Source organism: Salarias fasciatus, chromosome 15 (genome assembly GCF_902148845.1).
Source record: "Salarias fasciatus chromosome 15, fSalaFa1.1, whole genome shotgun sequence".
Lineage (NCBI taxonomy): Eukaryota > Metazoa > Chordata > Actinopteri > Blenniiformes > Blenniidae > Salarias > Salarias fasciatus.
This window is the reverse complement of record NC_043759.1, coordinates 8,352,720-8,367,344: the sequence shown is the minus strand read 5'-3', so window position 1 is coordinate 8,367,344 and position 14,625 is coordinate 8,352,720.

The following is a 14,625-nucleotide window of genomic DNA, read 5'->3' as shown; positions in this document are numbered from 1 at the left end:
GGGGAGAACCAGCAGAGACACGGATGAAAGTGAATCAGAGATGACAGAAGATGGAACAGACTCAACGTAACTAGACGCTGTCCTCCATGATCCTATTCAAGAGAAATGTTTGAAGCTGTCGTTTCAAAGAGGCGGCGGGCTTTCACACACTGTTAGAGTCCGAGTTGAAACAATATTTCTTTTAGAATCTCTTTATTATTATATTATTATTGACATTTTTAACTACTCAGTCCTAATGGCAGAAATATTTAAACTTTTCGAATGAATCCGTCTTGACTGTTTATATGTTAATGTCAATATGTCACAACAGCAGTGAAGTCATGATCTGTTCAATGAGCGGGGAATTCTACAAGCTGCCATCTGTGAAAGTCCCGTCGTAAGGTTGAGTCATGGTCTGAAATCACCAGGTGGGCCGGGGGTTACCCCCCCTGCCCCTCCTGCCCCTCCTGCCCCCCGCCCCACCCCATGTTCAGTCAGCGGTAGACCACTCCTTTAAAATACCAGAAATGGTATTTATGGTACATTCAGTCTTCCTAAATGCTAATAATCAGCCATATCCAACAACGCATGGATGAAATGAAGCTTCAAATGTTAATAGATTTGATGAATCTCTGCACAGTTTCAACTGGATATCTTATGCAGTTTGGATATCGACATTTTCATCTTGAAATCTTCAACATGCATCATGAAGCCTTATGAATTTCTCATAAACACACAGGCTCTCACATTGAATCAGCTCAAATCTGCAACAACAAAAGTTTTGAAACATTGAGAGTAAAATTTATCTTCCCACACATTAATCAATAAAAGAACTTCTCCAGTAGTTACTATTTATCTCTCATGTAAATCCAGTAACTTCTCCTGGAGTCTGTTTAATTGTGACAGAAAGAGGAAGAAAGAGCTGATGGATGATGTGTAACAATGATCACAGACCGAATTAGATCCTGTTTGACCGGATTAATTCAGTCCCTGTCCAATAACGTGTGTAATGAAGCAGTTCGACGGGCGCCATACCACGAGGCTGCCGTCATTTCTAAAGGTCTCGTTTTGTGTGACCCGACCTGTTTCGGGAGACAAAGTAACGGAGATTCCTGAGGTGGATTTCCCCCGTTAATGCTGACGACACACGGGAGGAATGCTCTGATCCCCTTGTTTGCACCCTCTGCACATCTGACGCTGGCTGTTGGCCATCTGGGCTGCAGCCTTTCCTGTGACCCCCCCGCCTCCATGGGTGCACAGGGGTGATGTTTATGAATTGCAGGTGGCTCCAGAGGGGTCAGCGGGGTCGCGGAGCGAGACCACAAAAGAGCTGCTTATGGAGTGACATCACTTAATCCCCGCTCGTCTGTGGCGGGTCCGCCGCAGGAGCCCGGCGTGGGAGGTGATCCGGACGTCATTGTTTGCCTCCATGCCCCCCCACCCCCACCCCCACCCCCAACCCCACCCACCCCGAACCCCGTCCGCCCACCTGAAAGAGCAGAGAAAGTTTTCGCAGCTATTTCTGTCCGGCCACATGCCTCACTCATGACTTCTCACCGAGAAAACATTCCCTCCCCGGACTAAATTAAGGTGAGGACTTCAAAGTCACGGCTTTAAACATTTCCTGTCCGCCGACCTGGAGGGCTTTTCAGGAAAATGAAGTCAGCCCCCGAATGCTGAGGCAGTATTTAAGTCAGGATGGATGAAGGTCACTTCTGGTAATGAAGTCCTGTCAGCGCTGAAGGGCTGGAAATATTGAACCTGTTCTAAAAATACCTCTACACCCTGCACATATTTAACAGCTATTAGGAAAGAATTCACCTGTAACACACTGGAAACAGCACAGGCTTGTTTGCTGAAGGACAACAGGAGAACAGCTCATTTACTATTTGAAAACGTGACTTGATCTGAACCTGTTTATAAAACTGGATCTGTCTCCGTGTTTCTGAAAATATGATAAAAGGCGATGATTTTACCATTTTTCAGTGGAAATGTAAACTTAAAATAATAATAGTAGGTTGTAGGACCAATTGTGAAAAGCCACTGATATACAAGTGCATCTAAAAATTAAAATATTAATGAAAAAGCTATGGTTCGTCAGTTGTTTTTCATCAATTGCTACAGTTATGGCCTTCAGTTAAAACAAACTGGAAAACCATCAAGCTTCACCTGTTTCTTGTTTCTTCGCTGCCTTGATGGATTGAGCCGTTGTGATTTCATCCTATCCAGAGAAAGACAATAGAAGCACACAAACGAGGTCAAAGGTTATTTAAAACCATGTACCGCTGGGTTTGCAATCCTCCTTTAGCCTTTAAACCACGCTTGTGACTTAAGCTATAGACTTAAGGGCATTAAACAAGATTTAATAGACTGCAGGTAAAAAAAAAAAAAAAAAAAGATTCAGGACAACACATCATCACTTCTGTAATACACATTATTGTGAAATAAAACGCAGCTCAGTAACGGAGGCGATCGTCTGGATCCCGGCTGCACATCATCCCACTGAGCCTGACTGCACTTTGTGTAAGAAGACACTGTAATTAAGTGATTGTGCCATCCGTAGCATAACCCTTTTCACGGGTTGTTTACAAGACTCTTTTGATCCACACCAGTTGTGCTACCAGGCGTGGTAGCGGCGGTGTTTGCAGAAGAGGGGTGGGGCGCTCGCTTGTTCAGAAAGATTCAGCAGACAAACAATGGGGAGGGAAACAGAATGAGGCGTAAAGCTCCCGCTGAAATCAAGCCACCGCCGTTTATTTCAGTGATCACCGTGACATGAACTCTCCGGAAGCGCTGCGACCCCCGAGAACTGTTGCATATGAAACAGCGGCGGCTCTGGGGTTTTTTTATTTTTATGACATGCATAAAAAAATAATAGGCGTGCGATGGTGCCGCTTTGATGCGTCTAAACACGGCGTTTTGCAGACTGCTCATGCACTGGCACGACGCCGAGCTGAATGAAAACAAACATACGGATGTGTTTAGCGGCATCAGGCTGCGTGAGCTCATGACTGATGCTGTCAAACTGGAAAGAATGCTAATGGGTTTTCTTTTTTCTTATTAGTCACTTCAATTTAAAACAGCTAATTTGTGACAAATGGAAAAAGTCTCCAAAACTCTCTGTAAATTAGGTCATCTCCTTTGCAGAGTCACTGTATGGCATGAGATCACTGCGGGGTTTTGTTTGGCTGGTTCCTCCTGCGGTTTGTGAGCATTATGGGACAATCGGGTCGCTGTGTCGTCACAAAGGTCACGGACAAGCAGTATTTCTTCATCAAGACATTTAATTTCATTAGTTTAATTTATTCTCATTTATCCAGCAAGATATGTTGTTCATTATACATGTGAACAAGTTCATCTAGTGTCCATATTCACGATGAAACGTTTACATTTTTCAGCGCAGTCCGCGCAGCAGAGACGGTTCACAGTGAGACGTATCTCCAGATCTGTTCGCCGTGTCCTCATTGCACCCAGATCTGTGTTTCCTCGCTGAAAAGCAGAAGCGATCACGCTGACAGTCGCCTCTCTTCAAAGCCTCTCTAACGGCACGTCAGTTCCTGCTTCCCCTGGGACGGCGGCTGAGGGGGGGGGGATGAGGAGACTGACTGTGGCTGCCGGCTATGTGTGGACCGGCTCGCCTCCACTCCTCCGCCACAGCCTGCTCCTTCCCTCCCAGCCAGGCAGAGACGTCCTCGCCTCTGTGAACTCCCCGTCTTGAGGCACGGCTGTCACAGTCATGTCGAGGAGCGCGCGGCACTTCCGGATGATGAATGTTTGATCCGATCAAAAACGCTGGGAGCAGAAGACATTGTCTGCAGCCATTACCGCTGGTTATGTGCCTACCTGGTGTATTGTATTATTAATTAGGCAGAGGAGAGTTCCCTCCCAATTAAAAATCTCTGCAGTGGAAACAGCCTTTTAAATATTTATCACATTTCTTGAAAAATCCTCATTAAGTTGTCATATTTTATTCCAAAGCTTTAGACACAAGTTGTGGTTTAACTAGAGACATGGATCTTTTATTAGAGTCTGATAGATTGTAGGGTTTTTTTCTTTCCTCCTCCACAGACAGTTGGGGTCTCCAGAGGAGAAATGATGAGGGTGAGCCCCTGACTTTTAATCTCATACCTCAGCAGAGTTGCCGCTCGCAGTTTGGCGCTGAATTTTCCCGACAGAGTTCTGGACAGGGTTGCCTGGAGGAGAAATATTCTCACCTCTTTGGTGAGTCCTAAACTGTTCCAGCGTGTGTTTCGGCGCCGGTCCTGAGGGACGCCTGCGCTACACGATTTGGAAAGGCTCCGCTACCCCTGTTAGAAATAATTGTCTTTGTTATATTTCTCCAAAGCCTGTTTCCAAAGCATTCGTCAGGCATGTTGGAGCAGAGAGAAATGTTTGCCCTGCTGGTGAACGCTCCCTAATAAATGCTGAGCACGCACCTCCTGTCACTGAGCGTGTTTCCAAGGACTTGAGAGTCACAGTTCTGCAGTGTTATGTGAGCGATTGAAGATTGGAACTTAATTACTGTTGGTAGTAGCGAAGCTACTTCTGTACACAGTTGTTTTATTATTATCATTGTTGCTGAGCTGTCTGGTCAGTCCAGTTCAGCCGAATGAGAAACTACAAGCATGCAGACAGCAGCAGACATCTCCTGTAAAGTAAAGCTAAAAGTTATTTAACGCAGCTTCTGTATCACAGCAGGATAAAGCTCGTGTTACTCAGAGATCAGGATTTCTGAGGCACTTCAGTGCACCAGGAACAGTTGGGAGAACAGCTTCAGATCATTCTAAATCCCTAAAACTGTGTTTTCTTGTAAAAATAGAAAACTTTTGCTGTGTTCGGTGATCGGAGCCAGTAAAAATGCAACTTTAAGAAAATGGTCCCCAAAGTGCAACTTTTTGAAAACAGCCGCTAACTTGTGACTGTGTGTGTGTGTGTGTGTGTGTGTGTGTGTGTGTGTGTGTGTGTGTGTGTGTGTGTGTGTGTGTGTGTGTGTGTTGACAGCACGTTTTCAGTTCATCTGCTGTTTACAGGGATATCATTTTGAAAAATGTTGCCATATAAACGTGTAGCCTTGCTGAAACAAGAAGGCAAAAAATTCTGCGTTTTCACTCGAAAGGTGACATTCATGGGGCCTTGAGCTAACAGATGACCTGGCAACATGAAAGACAGACAGCGATTCTTCAAGTTAGCCCAAACCGAAGCGTATGGAGCTTCACTAAAAGTTATGAGTGCTTTGCCTGCCGCGGCTGATCCATTGATCTATTGAGACAGCCCGGACCCAGTGGGTGCAAGCGGTTTACTTAACCCCGGGGTACGACCATGTGGAACCGGCTCCCCGTTCTGCTTCACTTCTCTCCTTTTTTTCATGCAGTGTTTCATAACTACGTGTCGTAGAGAACTGTTTCTCTTGTAGTCTATGTACTCTCTGTTTATAGATTAAATGTATGTACATACAAGACACATACCTGCCTGTCCCATTTCTTTCTCTTTCTGTCCCTTCATCCCACCCAGGATAGCAGAAATTCACCACCTCTGAGCCTGGTTCTGCAGGTTTCTTCCTTTTAAAGGGGAGTTTTTCCTTTCCACACTTGCTTATGCTTGCTCATGTGGATCTGTTGGGTTTTCTCTGTAAAAGTGTCTAGAAATGACCATGTTGTAATTGGCACTTTATAGATAAAACGGAATTGAATTGAATTGAATTTGATTTTTCATGAATCATCATTTACTACCCTGTTGAGTAGTTTTGTTATAGAAACCTGTTACTTTAATGCATATTATTACCAACACTCATTTTCATCATATTTTTAAGTATTTGAGGATAACAACATCTGGGTTTTAGGAGCAATCAGTAGCATTCTAATACTTGTATAACTTGAGAGAATAACTTAATAACCAAATTTAACCTTGAATCATCCTACATGTGTAAATGTAAAAAAAAAAAAACTGGTGCAGCTGTGTTACAGTAGATGAATTCACAACACAGCAAACATCACTTCAGAAAAATAACACAAATAACAATGATGAGCATACATGATGGAGTTAAGGGAGAATCTATTTGATGTGTACGTTGAATTCTTGGTTCTCGGTTGGCTTATGTAAGCAAATTGGACTCTGGTGGAGTCACTCCTCACACACACAGTGAATTCAGGACGGGCCGTCACTTCAGGTGGACGAATGAGTCGCCGGTCAGAGGCGGGCAGTAAAGACCACAGGTGTGTTTGTCCAACTCTGCGCCTGACATGAAGCCACATCTGTTGTAAAGATGCAAGTGGCATTATGGTACCAACACTGTTCTGGCACACACACAGACACACACATGCACACACACACGTCGAACATCTGGTGCCCATGTGCTGTGAGCAGCAGAAACACAGAGCCGTGGAAGGCTCTGTCACCCGAAGCCCCTGGGACACGAGGAAGGCAGCCAGTGAGAATACAGTAAAATTAATTTGCAGCTCAGTCATGCAGCCTCCTCCTTCTCTCTTAAATTGACCAGAAAATACAATTTTGCAAGCATAAAATTCCTCCTTGTTAACCGGATCATTTCTTAAACACTGACTGACAAATTTCGGCGACGCTGCCACTGCCGCTGACGGGCGCGGGGCCGCGTTCGCCACCGTTCACCGCCGGAGCTGCGGAGCGTGGTGGGTGTTAGTTAAAATGTGTTGCATTGCAGCTCCGCTGCTGCCTGAGCTGCTGGATAATGACTGCCTAATTGAGGCAGCCCTCAAATTATTCAGAACATGCCTGGGACTAACTCGCTCACAGCCGACCTGTCTCCTCTCCTCTTTAAGAATCCTCCAGCTCTTTATTTTCAGGAAGCGGGGCGGAAATCGGGGGCCCACGCTGTGTGTCTGCGCCGCTCGCTCAGAGTGCCACTGCTTAATGCGAGGAGCGCTTGCGACTGACGATATGGGCGAAGTCTGTCCTCAGATCTTCAGAGGCGCGGGTAGATCAGTGGGCGGCTGTCACACCTCCAGGCAATCTTCAGCAGCACGCGGTGGAGATCCTTCATCGCTCCTGACCCCCCGAGAAGCGCCGGGGCTGCCCGGAAAGCTGCGCAAGTGTGATAGATTTCAAAGACCGGCGGAGTCGCGCCATTGATTTCGGCTGCTGTGTGTCTCCGTATCGCACCAGAAAGGTTCCGTTGTGGTTCCTTCATTCGTCCCAATCCGAGATTTGATGACTGATTTACTTGACGAACTTTTCTTTTTTTCTCTCTTATACATGTCGCATGTAGGTCAAATCTGAATAAATAAACAGAAAGCAATTAAGGCTACAAAGTTCCAAGCCTTGGATAATTTAAAATTCCCTTTCCATGAGGGGCTGTGTTAATCCTGAATTACACAGTAATGACGGCCATGCAGTCAGTGTGACCACAAGCAGATTTTTAGCAAAACACCCGGATGTTGTTTTTGTTTTTCAATATGAGTGAGTACGCTTACCCCCATCGTTGGCATTTCCTCTTCGAATCATTATTTGCATGAGAATGCTCTAGCTAGCCCGTGGAATCGACGTGTGTGTTTTCAGAGCTTAGAGGAGGAAAGATTTTTCCGCCGTCTCTTCACGGAACCTGTCCAACATCGTTTCTCCCTCCATGCCAGTCCGTTGAGAAGACAGTGATGAGCTTAAAATGCTGAATGCACACTCTTTTCATGCAGACAATACCTTTATGTTTTTATTTCCTGGATTTATTCCTCCTGGCTGTGAAGCATGGCTTGGTGCTCAGCAGTATCCAATTATCTCCACACAGACAGCTGAAGCGATCTTCCACAGGCCCAAAAAAGAAAGAAAAAAAAAAGTTGAATAGGTCATTTCACGGATGAGCACGGCGTAGCGCTTATCCCCTGCAGAAACCCGAGGATATGTAAATCCCTATAGCTTGGGGGGGTGACGTAATGCACAACATAAAATATCCAAAATCCTGACGCTTATTGGCTTCAGAGAAGGAGACGAGTGAAAGACGGCGCCTCGCATTGACAGGAAGGATTTACGGGTCCCGTAGAACACAACGCTGAATTACGTGAGTCATCGGTGCTCCAGGCCGTTTGGAAAGGCCCTCAAGGGTTGTTTGTCTTCAAGTCATCCCCTTTGACGTTAATAAGGCCTCGGAAAGCAGAGAAACACTGCCGGCCTTTAGCGATTCAGGGCATGAGCTTCATGCTGACTTGGTTGGAAAATGGGCAGAAGGAGTTTAAAGATCGAACCTCCGTATGTCTCACTTGGTTCTTGACACAAGGTTTTCCCAGGCTGCTTTTCATCTCAGTTTTACATACCAAGTAGACTCTCATAAGCTTACGCAACCTAATATTCATTTTGACAATAGGTGTATGGAAAAAAAAAGTCACATCTAAGATATCACAAAAGAGCACTCCCCAAAGAAATACCCTCCTGTGATGATCGCTAAATGCAACGTGATCTCAGTCTTACAATTCCTCGGGCTAGCGGGGGCCCAGGGGACTCCTATTAGCAATTCATTTGGGGAACAAAGTCCTCCTCCATCATATAGAGCAGGACGTGCATACTGCTAACTCAAATGCATGTGCAACAGCACACACAGGCAGACAGGGGACATTCACCAGGACCTTCGTCTACAAGTCATGATGTGGTGTAAAACATTTCCTGTTCGTCATATTCGAACTGCTTTCAATGGTTTGAAACCAAAATAAAGCTCAATGCTTCCTGCCAACAGTCTCCAATTCAGTGACTTTTCAAAAAGGACTGTTGCACAATGTAACAGCTGATGGTGACTAAAAAAAAAAAAAAAAAAGGATTGAATATTAAGTGTCCTAAATCTCGGTTTACCACTCATTACTAAGTGTCCGTTCTACTGGGTGTAATGAATTACTTAACATAGCTCTGATTTAGGACGCAGCTCTGGGGATGTGTTACAACAGTGAAGTTTCCAGGCAACCGACAAAAAGACAATTAACAAAGATGATATAAAATGTTAATTGAGCAGCCTCATGCCTGATTTAGACTACAAAATATGTGTGTGTGATTTCTTTTCATTCACAACTATTGAGGACAGTGAGTTCTAGGACTTACTGCTGGATCACAGGGGTCATGGCACCACCGCTTCCCAATTTGTGCTGCTGTCTTCCAGCTCTCTTGGAATTCCTGCTTCGAGAAATAATGTCACTTCATTCAAGTTGACCACAATATTTCAGATCAATAAAGTTTTCCTTATTGAGTGCATTTCAGTACATGATGTAGATACTTGATGAAACATGTGTGCTGTTTCTTGCGAATAAATAATGCATAAAAATTCATTGCATTGTGCTCGATAAGAACAAACCCACACACAACTACGGAAGAGCTGTGTGTTACTGCACCGAGAAAAACTGGCGCGTATTAATAAAAACAGATTGAAACAATGTGAATCTAAACCCAGAAGTGCTGAAAGTCATCTGAGTTCATTCTGATTATTTGCACCTGAAGGGGGAGTTTAATTTATTACTTTGTTTTTAAAGATAAACCAGACATGAACAACGTCCATAGAACTTTTTTTTTTTTTGCTTAAACCTGATGTAAAACTTTATCATAACATTAACACTAATGAATTTATTCTGGATTCAAAGATGGTATAAGTAGCATGCGAACAGTTCAAAAGTTGTTGAAATAGCAATCTGTAAAAATAGTGACAAAAAAATATAAGTTGCTCGGTTTTAGTTCAACAGTTTACACAACAATGTTGCTTTTTGGGGATGTGTTTACACGACTATGGTGCAATGGTTGAAGCTACTGGAAAGGCAACTTTTGAAAACTCTCCGAGGCCGACTCCGTCTCTGCTGCACCACAGCTGTAGTTAAATAGTTCTTCTGCACAGGACTGGTACATGAACAATAACAACAAAGGCCATATTCTCCTGGGACTGGGTAGTTTTAGAGAGACAGTCATCCGGAATAGAAATCCAACTTCGGTGTCTTGCCGTGCACGTGTCCGCGCGCTCGCCACTGTCGATGTTTATGCCGTATTGTTCCCCGTGTGCATGTGTGAGTGGTTTTATTACAAAAGCAAACAGCACCAGCTGCATCGTTTTCAGAGTTTCAGCTGTAATTATGTGTAAACAAACATTTTCAAAATGTTGCTATGTGAATGCAAAACTCTTGTGAAGCAAAAATGATTCCGTTTCACTTGAAAAGTCACATAAACAGCTGAGTGGAAGTGAAACGTATCAACTTTGTTTCTGTGAATTTGGCCACCAGAATGTACTCAAAACAAATCCAATAAGATTTATGAATATTTTACCTGGAAAATCTTTCGCTGCAGTTAGCATTAGCTCTACAGCTAAATCAAGTTTCATTGTCTGGCTCATTCCTGATGTTTTAGGCTTATCATACTGTCAGTGGAGTCTTCATAAGTACATTTAAAACCTCTGATCTTGCTTGTTTTTTCATTAAAGTACATCCTGACCTTACTGTTGTATAGTAAGGCTTACTCTGCAAGCAGTGATTATTTTTGTTGTAGCGTCAAAAATCACACTTTGTAGTTGGTTTATTTCATTGCCCTGTTGGAGGCTGAAATAAGCCCCAAACAGCTAATTTAATCCAAATGATATAAATGTCAGCGTTTTGTTGGAGGCAGAAATATACATATTCCTTATTATGGATTTAGTTTATCTTTCAGCCTCAGTAAACTAGTTTGTTGGGGAGTGATGGGTAATTTATGTGTTGGATGGTAATGTTGTTTTTACTAATCATGGCAGTATAATGTTCCTGCCTGAGTGAGTTTTTGCCTGCAGTGATGTTAAATTAGGCTGTATGCACGGCATGCTCTATCCGCACAACTATTGGAGTGGCGCTCTCCCCCCATCTCATTAACTATTCAATGTGAACTCCTGATCCTGCAGGGTATTGACATTAATTCCCCACACGACCTGAACATGCAGTTTGGAATGTTTAAAAGATTTTTTTTTTTTTTTTTTTTTTTTTGTGCAGCCCCTCCGTCCAGGCTGCCTTCAAACGCTAAGTTTTTCAAAACAAACTAACCATTTGCTAATTTGTGTCGAGCGAACTCGCCTGGAGAGCAGCCCTGTCAGATTCTACATTATTAAGTGGAAAACTAATTACGCCTTTCACTGGCCCGTGTCCATTACAAGCAAGACAATAACAAGCTCATCAGCGGCGGCGGCAACAGGAAGAGCACTTCAGTTATTTAACAAGTTGTTGATAACAGGCTCTAATCCTGCTGACATGATGAGGCAGACTTGTTACTAGGATCGCGTTCTGATCCTGCCTGTCTGGACCAATCCCCGCTCGGCAGCTCAGTCTTTGCGTTGACCTTCGGCGGTGGATTTCCTTGAGGGCAGGGCGGACGCGCTGGAAGTTGAACGGACCGGCTGCGGGTGAAGGAAGCGCGGCAGCGAGTGCTGAGGCAGGCAGAGAAATGTATGAATGACTGCAAAGAGGAGCGCGCCCAGCCAATCGGGAGGGAAGAGGAAACCGGCGAGCCAATGGCGGGAAGCTTCTCTTCTCTCCTCCAGCGTCTCCCTGACTTCTCCTCCTGACTGTTACCAGGTCACCGTGCCTGCCCGCGCCTCCCAATAATCTGTTTCATTGGGTCAGTGTGCCTCTCACAACGCGCCTGACTGGCTGGTGAGGCATACGCGGTTGCTAGGGAGCTCGGCCAATCGGGGCGAGGCGGAAGTCCCCCCCCTCGGTTTCTAGGCAGGATTCACGTGCTGTGGATGTTTTGGCGGGAGAGTGGGAGAAGCGGGCGCGGGAGGCGCGAGCTGCAGGGTGAAGTGGAGCATGTGATTGTGTGTGCGCGCATGTTTGCGGGCGTGCGCTGGCTTCGCCCTGCCTCTTGCTTTCTGATGCAACATCGAACTGTGTCTCCTGGGCTACTAGGGGACCTTGTTATGTTTTTTTTTTTTTTCCTCCCTTCCTGTCCTCGCAGGAAACGAGAACCAATTGCTGTGCTGTTGCCATCGGAGCGGGGAGGTTTGTTTTCTCTCCACTTTCATCCCTGGTACCTCCCCGTCGACAGTTACCGTAGAAACAAGAGCAACTCCAACTCTATTTCCATCCATGTCTCCTCTTCCTTCAATGATTTATCGCTGCTTTCTTTTTTTAATCCACTCGCACAGCGCCTACCTACCAACACTTTAACAGCCAATAAAGTATTTAGAAAATTCGATGACATGTCTGCTGAGAATCTGTATAAAGGCAGAGATGAGGACCTGCAGCAGCGCATGCTGCGGCGCAGCCTGCGCACCGACGCCTCAACTTTGACTCTGCATGTTTTACTTCTGCACTTTTAAGCGATTCGTGTTTTGTTTTGTTTGTGAGTTTTGTTCAGTTTATGCTTCTTTTAGCTGTTTTTGTGCTTGTTGAGTATCTTGTGCAGCCCTGGTTGGGATCTTTAATCAGCACGCCGATATCAGGAGGGAACATGATTACACGCTGTTGTGCTTTGTAGGAAAGCTTTGACTCCCTCACCAAAATAAACAAACTCAGCTGTATCTGTCATCAGCACGTTATCTGCCTTCAGCCGCCCTGTCAACACGGGAAAGCAGCTCATCACATCTGTAATGCGCTTCCCAAAATCCCATTAATGCCACTTGAGCGCACACCGAGTCACAAGACTCACCGAGTGGAGCAGGAAGTGAGTGGACGGTCCTTTTAATTCTCTCTCAAAATATTAGCAACACGGGGTGCGGCGACGCCGGAAAGCTTATTTATTGGGAACAGGCTCTTCTATGCAAATTGAATGCAAATCAATTTAATGGCCATGTGACACATGACAACTGAAATTTGTGTTTCCACATTCTCTTGTCAGATGAAATCTATTACAACTCGGGTCAAAGCCTCTCAACCCAGCGCGCTCTGCAATATAAATAATGGTGTAATTGGCAATTTTATGTTGGAACGCAGCGGCAAAGAGGGAAAGAGGTGAGAGGAGACATGGAGAATATGCAGAAGACCTTTACCGAGCATAATTCTTACAGCATGTTCCTCTGTACTCATAAATAATAAAAGGATGTAAGTTTTGCTTACACGTCATTGACAGAGCTCAAGATCATCAAGAATAATTCGATTTACACCAACATGGCTTGTTTATCCGCCGTCATGATCTCCTTCGCCCTGAAGTTCTCAGTCCTGGTGTTGAATTGGACTTTTTAACTGTGTCCCTTTGCTATGTGGCTTTTGATATTTGGTTTTTAGGCTCTGGTTTTCCATCACAACCATTTTATGTGTCTTTTGCCTGTTTGTCCCAGATCTGTGGTCTTCATGAGATCCAGGCTGTGACACTAGATCTGTGTGTTTTGGCTCCTTTTCTTCAGTTCTCTGTAGTTTCGTACAATCAACCTCTTGCTGTTCCCAGTAACCCTTCTTCCTATATTCATATATGTCAGTCAACGCGCTGTTATTTCTAAGTTGGTCCTCTTGAGCTCTCACATGCACTGTTCTGTTGGTTTTTACCTGCATATATAGTTTAACTTCCAACGTGTAACTTCTGTTTTTTTTTTTTTTTTTTTGTTTGTTTGTTTGTTTTTTTTAAGAACTAAATGTGTTTTACTGCATAACGTCATGCAAATCTGTTAGTTTTGTCCTTTTCGTTGATGCAGGAAAATCAGTTCGGGTATCCTTTTTAAAATGCCCGACCCAAATGTGAACGTAGAAAGCCAAAAAACAATACTTGTTCTTTTTTTAATGTGATTACCATTCATATACACACCGATGCGTCAATCTGCCTGTTTTGGAGTATATTTCTTGTGAAAATGTGTTAAATACTTCTGTGCTAGCCCGAGGACTGGCTCAATAACTCATGACATTGTATTTGAGTTTGTCTGTCGTTTAAGTCACCTCTCACCCTGCTACTTGTGTAGATTTGTGACCATTTGTCTTCCATTTGGACCAACAAATATTGTTGATGTGTGTATCTTAATCATCCAGATCATGTTCACATTTCACTCAAGAATTTTGGAAGTCGAGTCAAATCCCTGACTGGACAAATCTGCTTTGATTTGCAATTCGACTAAACGCTGCAAGTGTCTCATTTATTTGCCCTTTAAAATGCTATCAAATTCAATACTTCAGGACATAAAGCGGTTTAGTATGACAGCATCAAACAGTGACAGCAGTAATCTACATCTTTACAGTCCTGCCAGGACACCTGCAAATTGGATTTAGGAGCTGCTTGGGATGTTGCACAGGTGTCATCGCGCTGCCAGTCTGCCTGACAAATGGTTTGTTTACCACCTGAGCCGCCGCCGCCGCTGCTCAGCAATCATTAAGTGTTCATTTACAGCAACTTGCCATCGCAGCTGGAAACGTGAAGACAAACCGAAAAAAGGCACAACGCAACAATTTATTTCCACGCGCCATTCCTCACAAAAAAACAAAAAAACACATGTCTGGTAATCGTCCTGGTATAGGATTACATTAAATTCAACACATGAAGGTGGTGTCAAAATACACATATTCATAAGGGAAGTGTTTCCCTCGGGTTGTTCTGGGCTTCAAGTGTGTTACCTCTGGATGAACTCGGGGAGAGCTGCATTCATTGCTGGAGCCCCTCCAGTACCTGTGGTTAAAATCAAGAGGTGTTGACAGAATCCTCCGAGGGGGGGGGGGGGGGGGGGGGGGGCGGAGGTGGCCGGAGCTTTTTACTGTCCTGTGAAAGACAGCACCTCCGTCA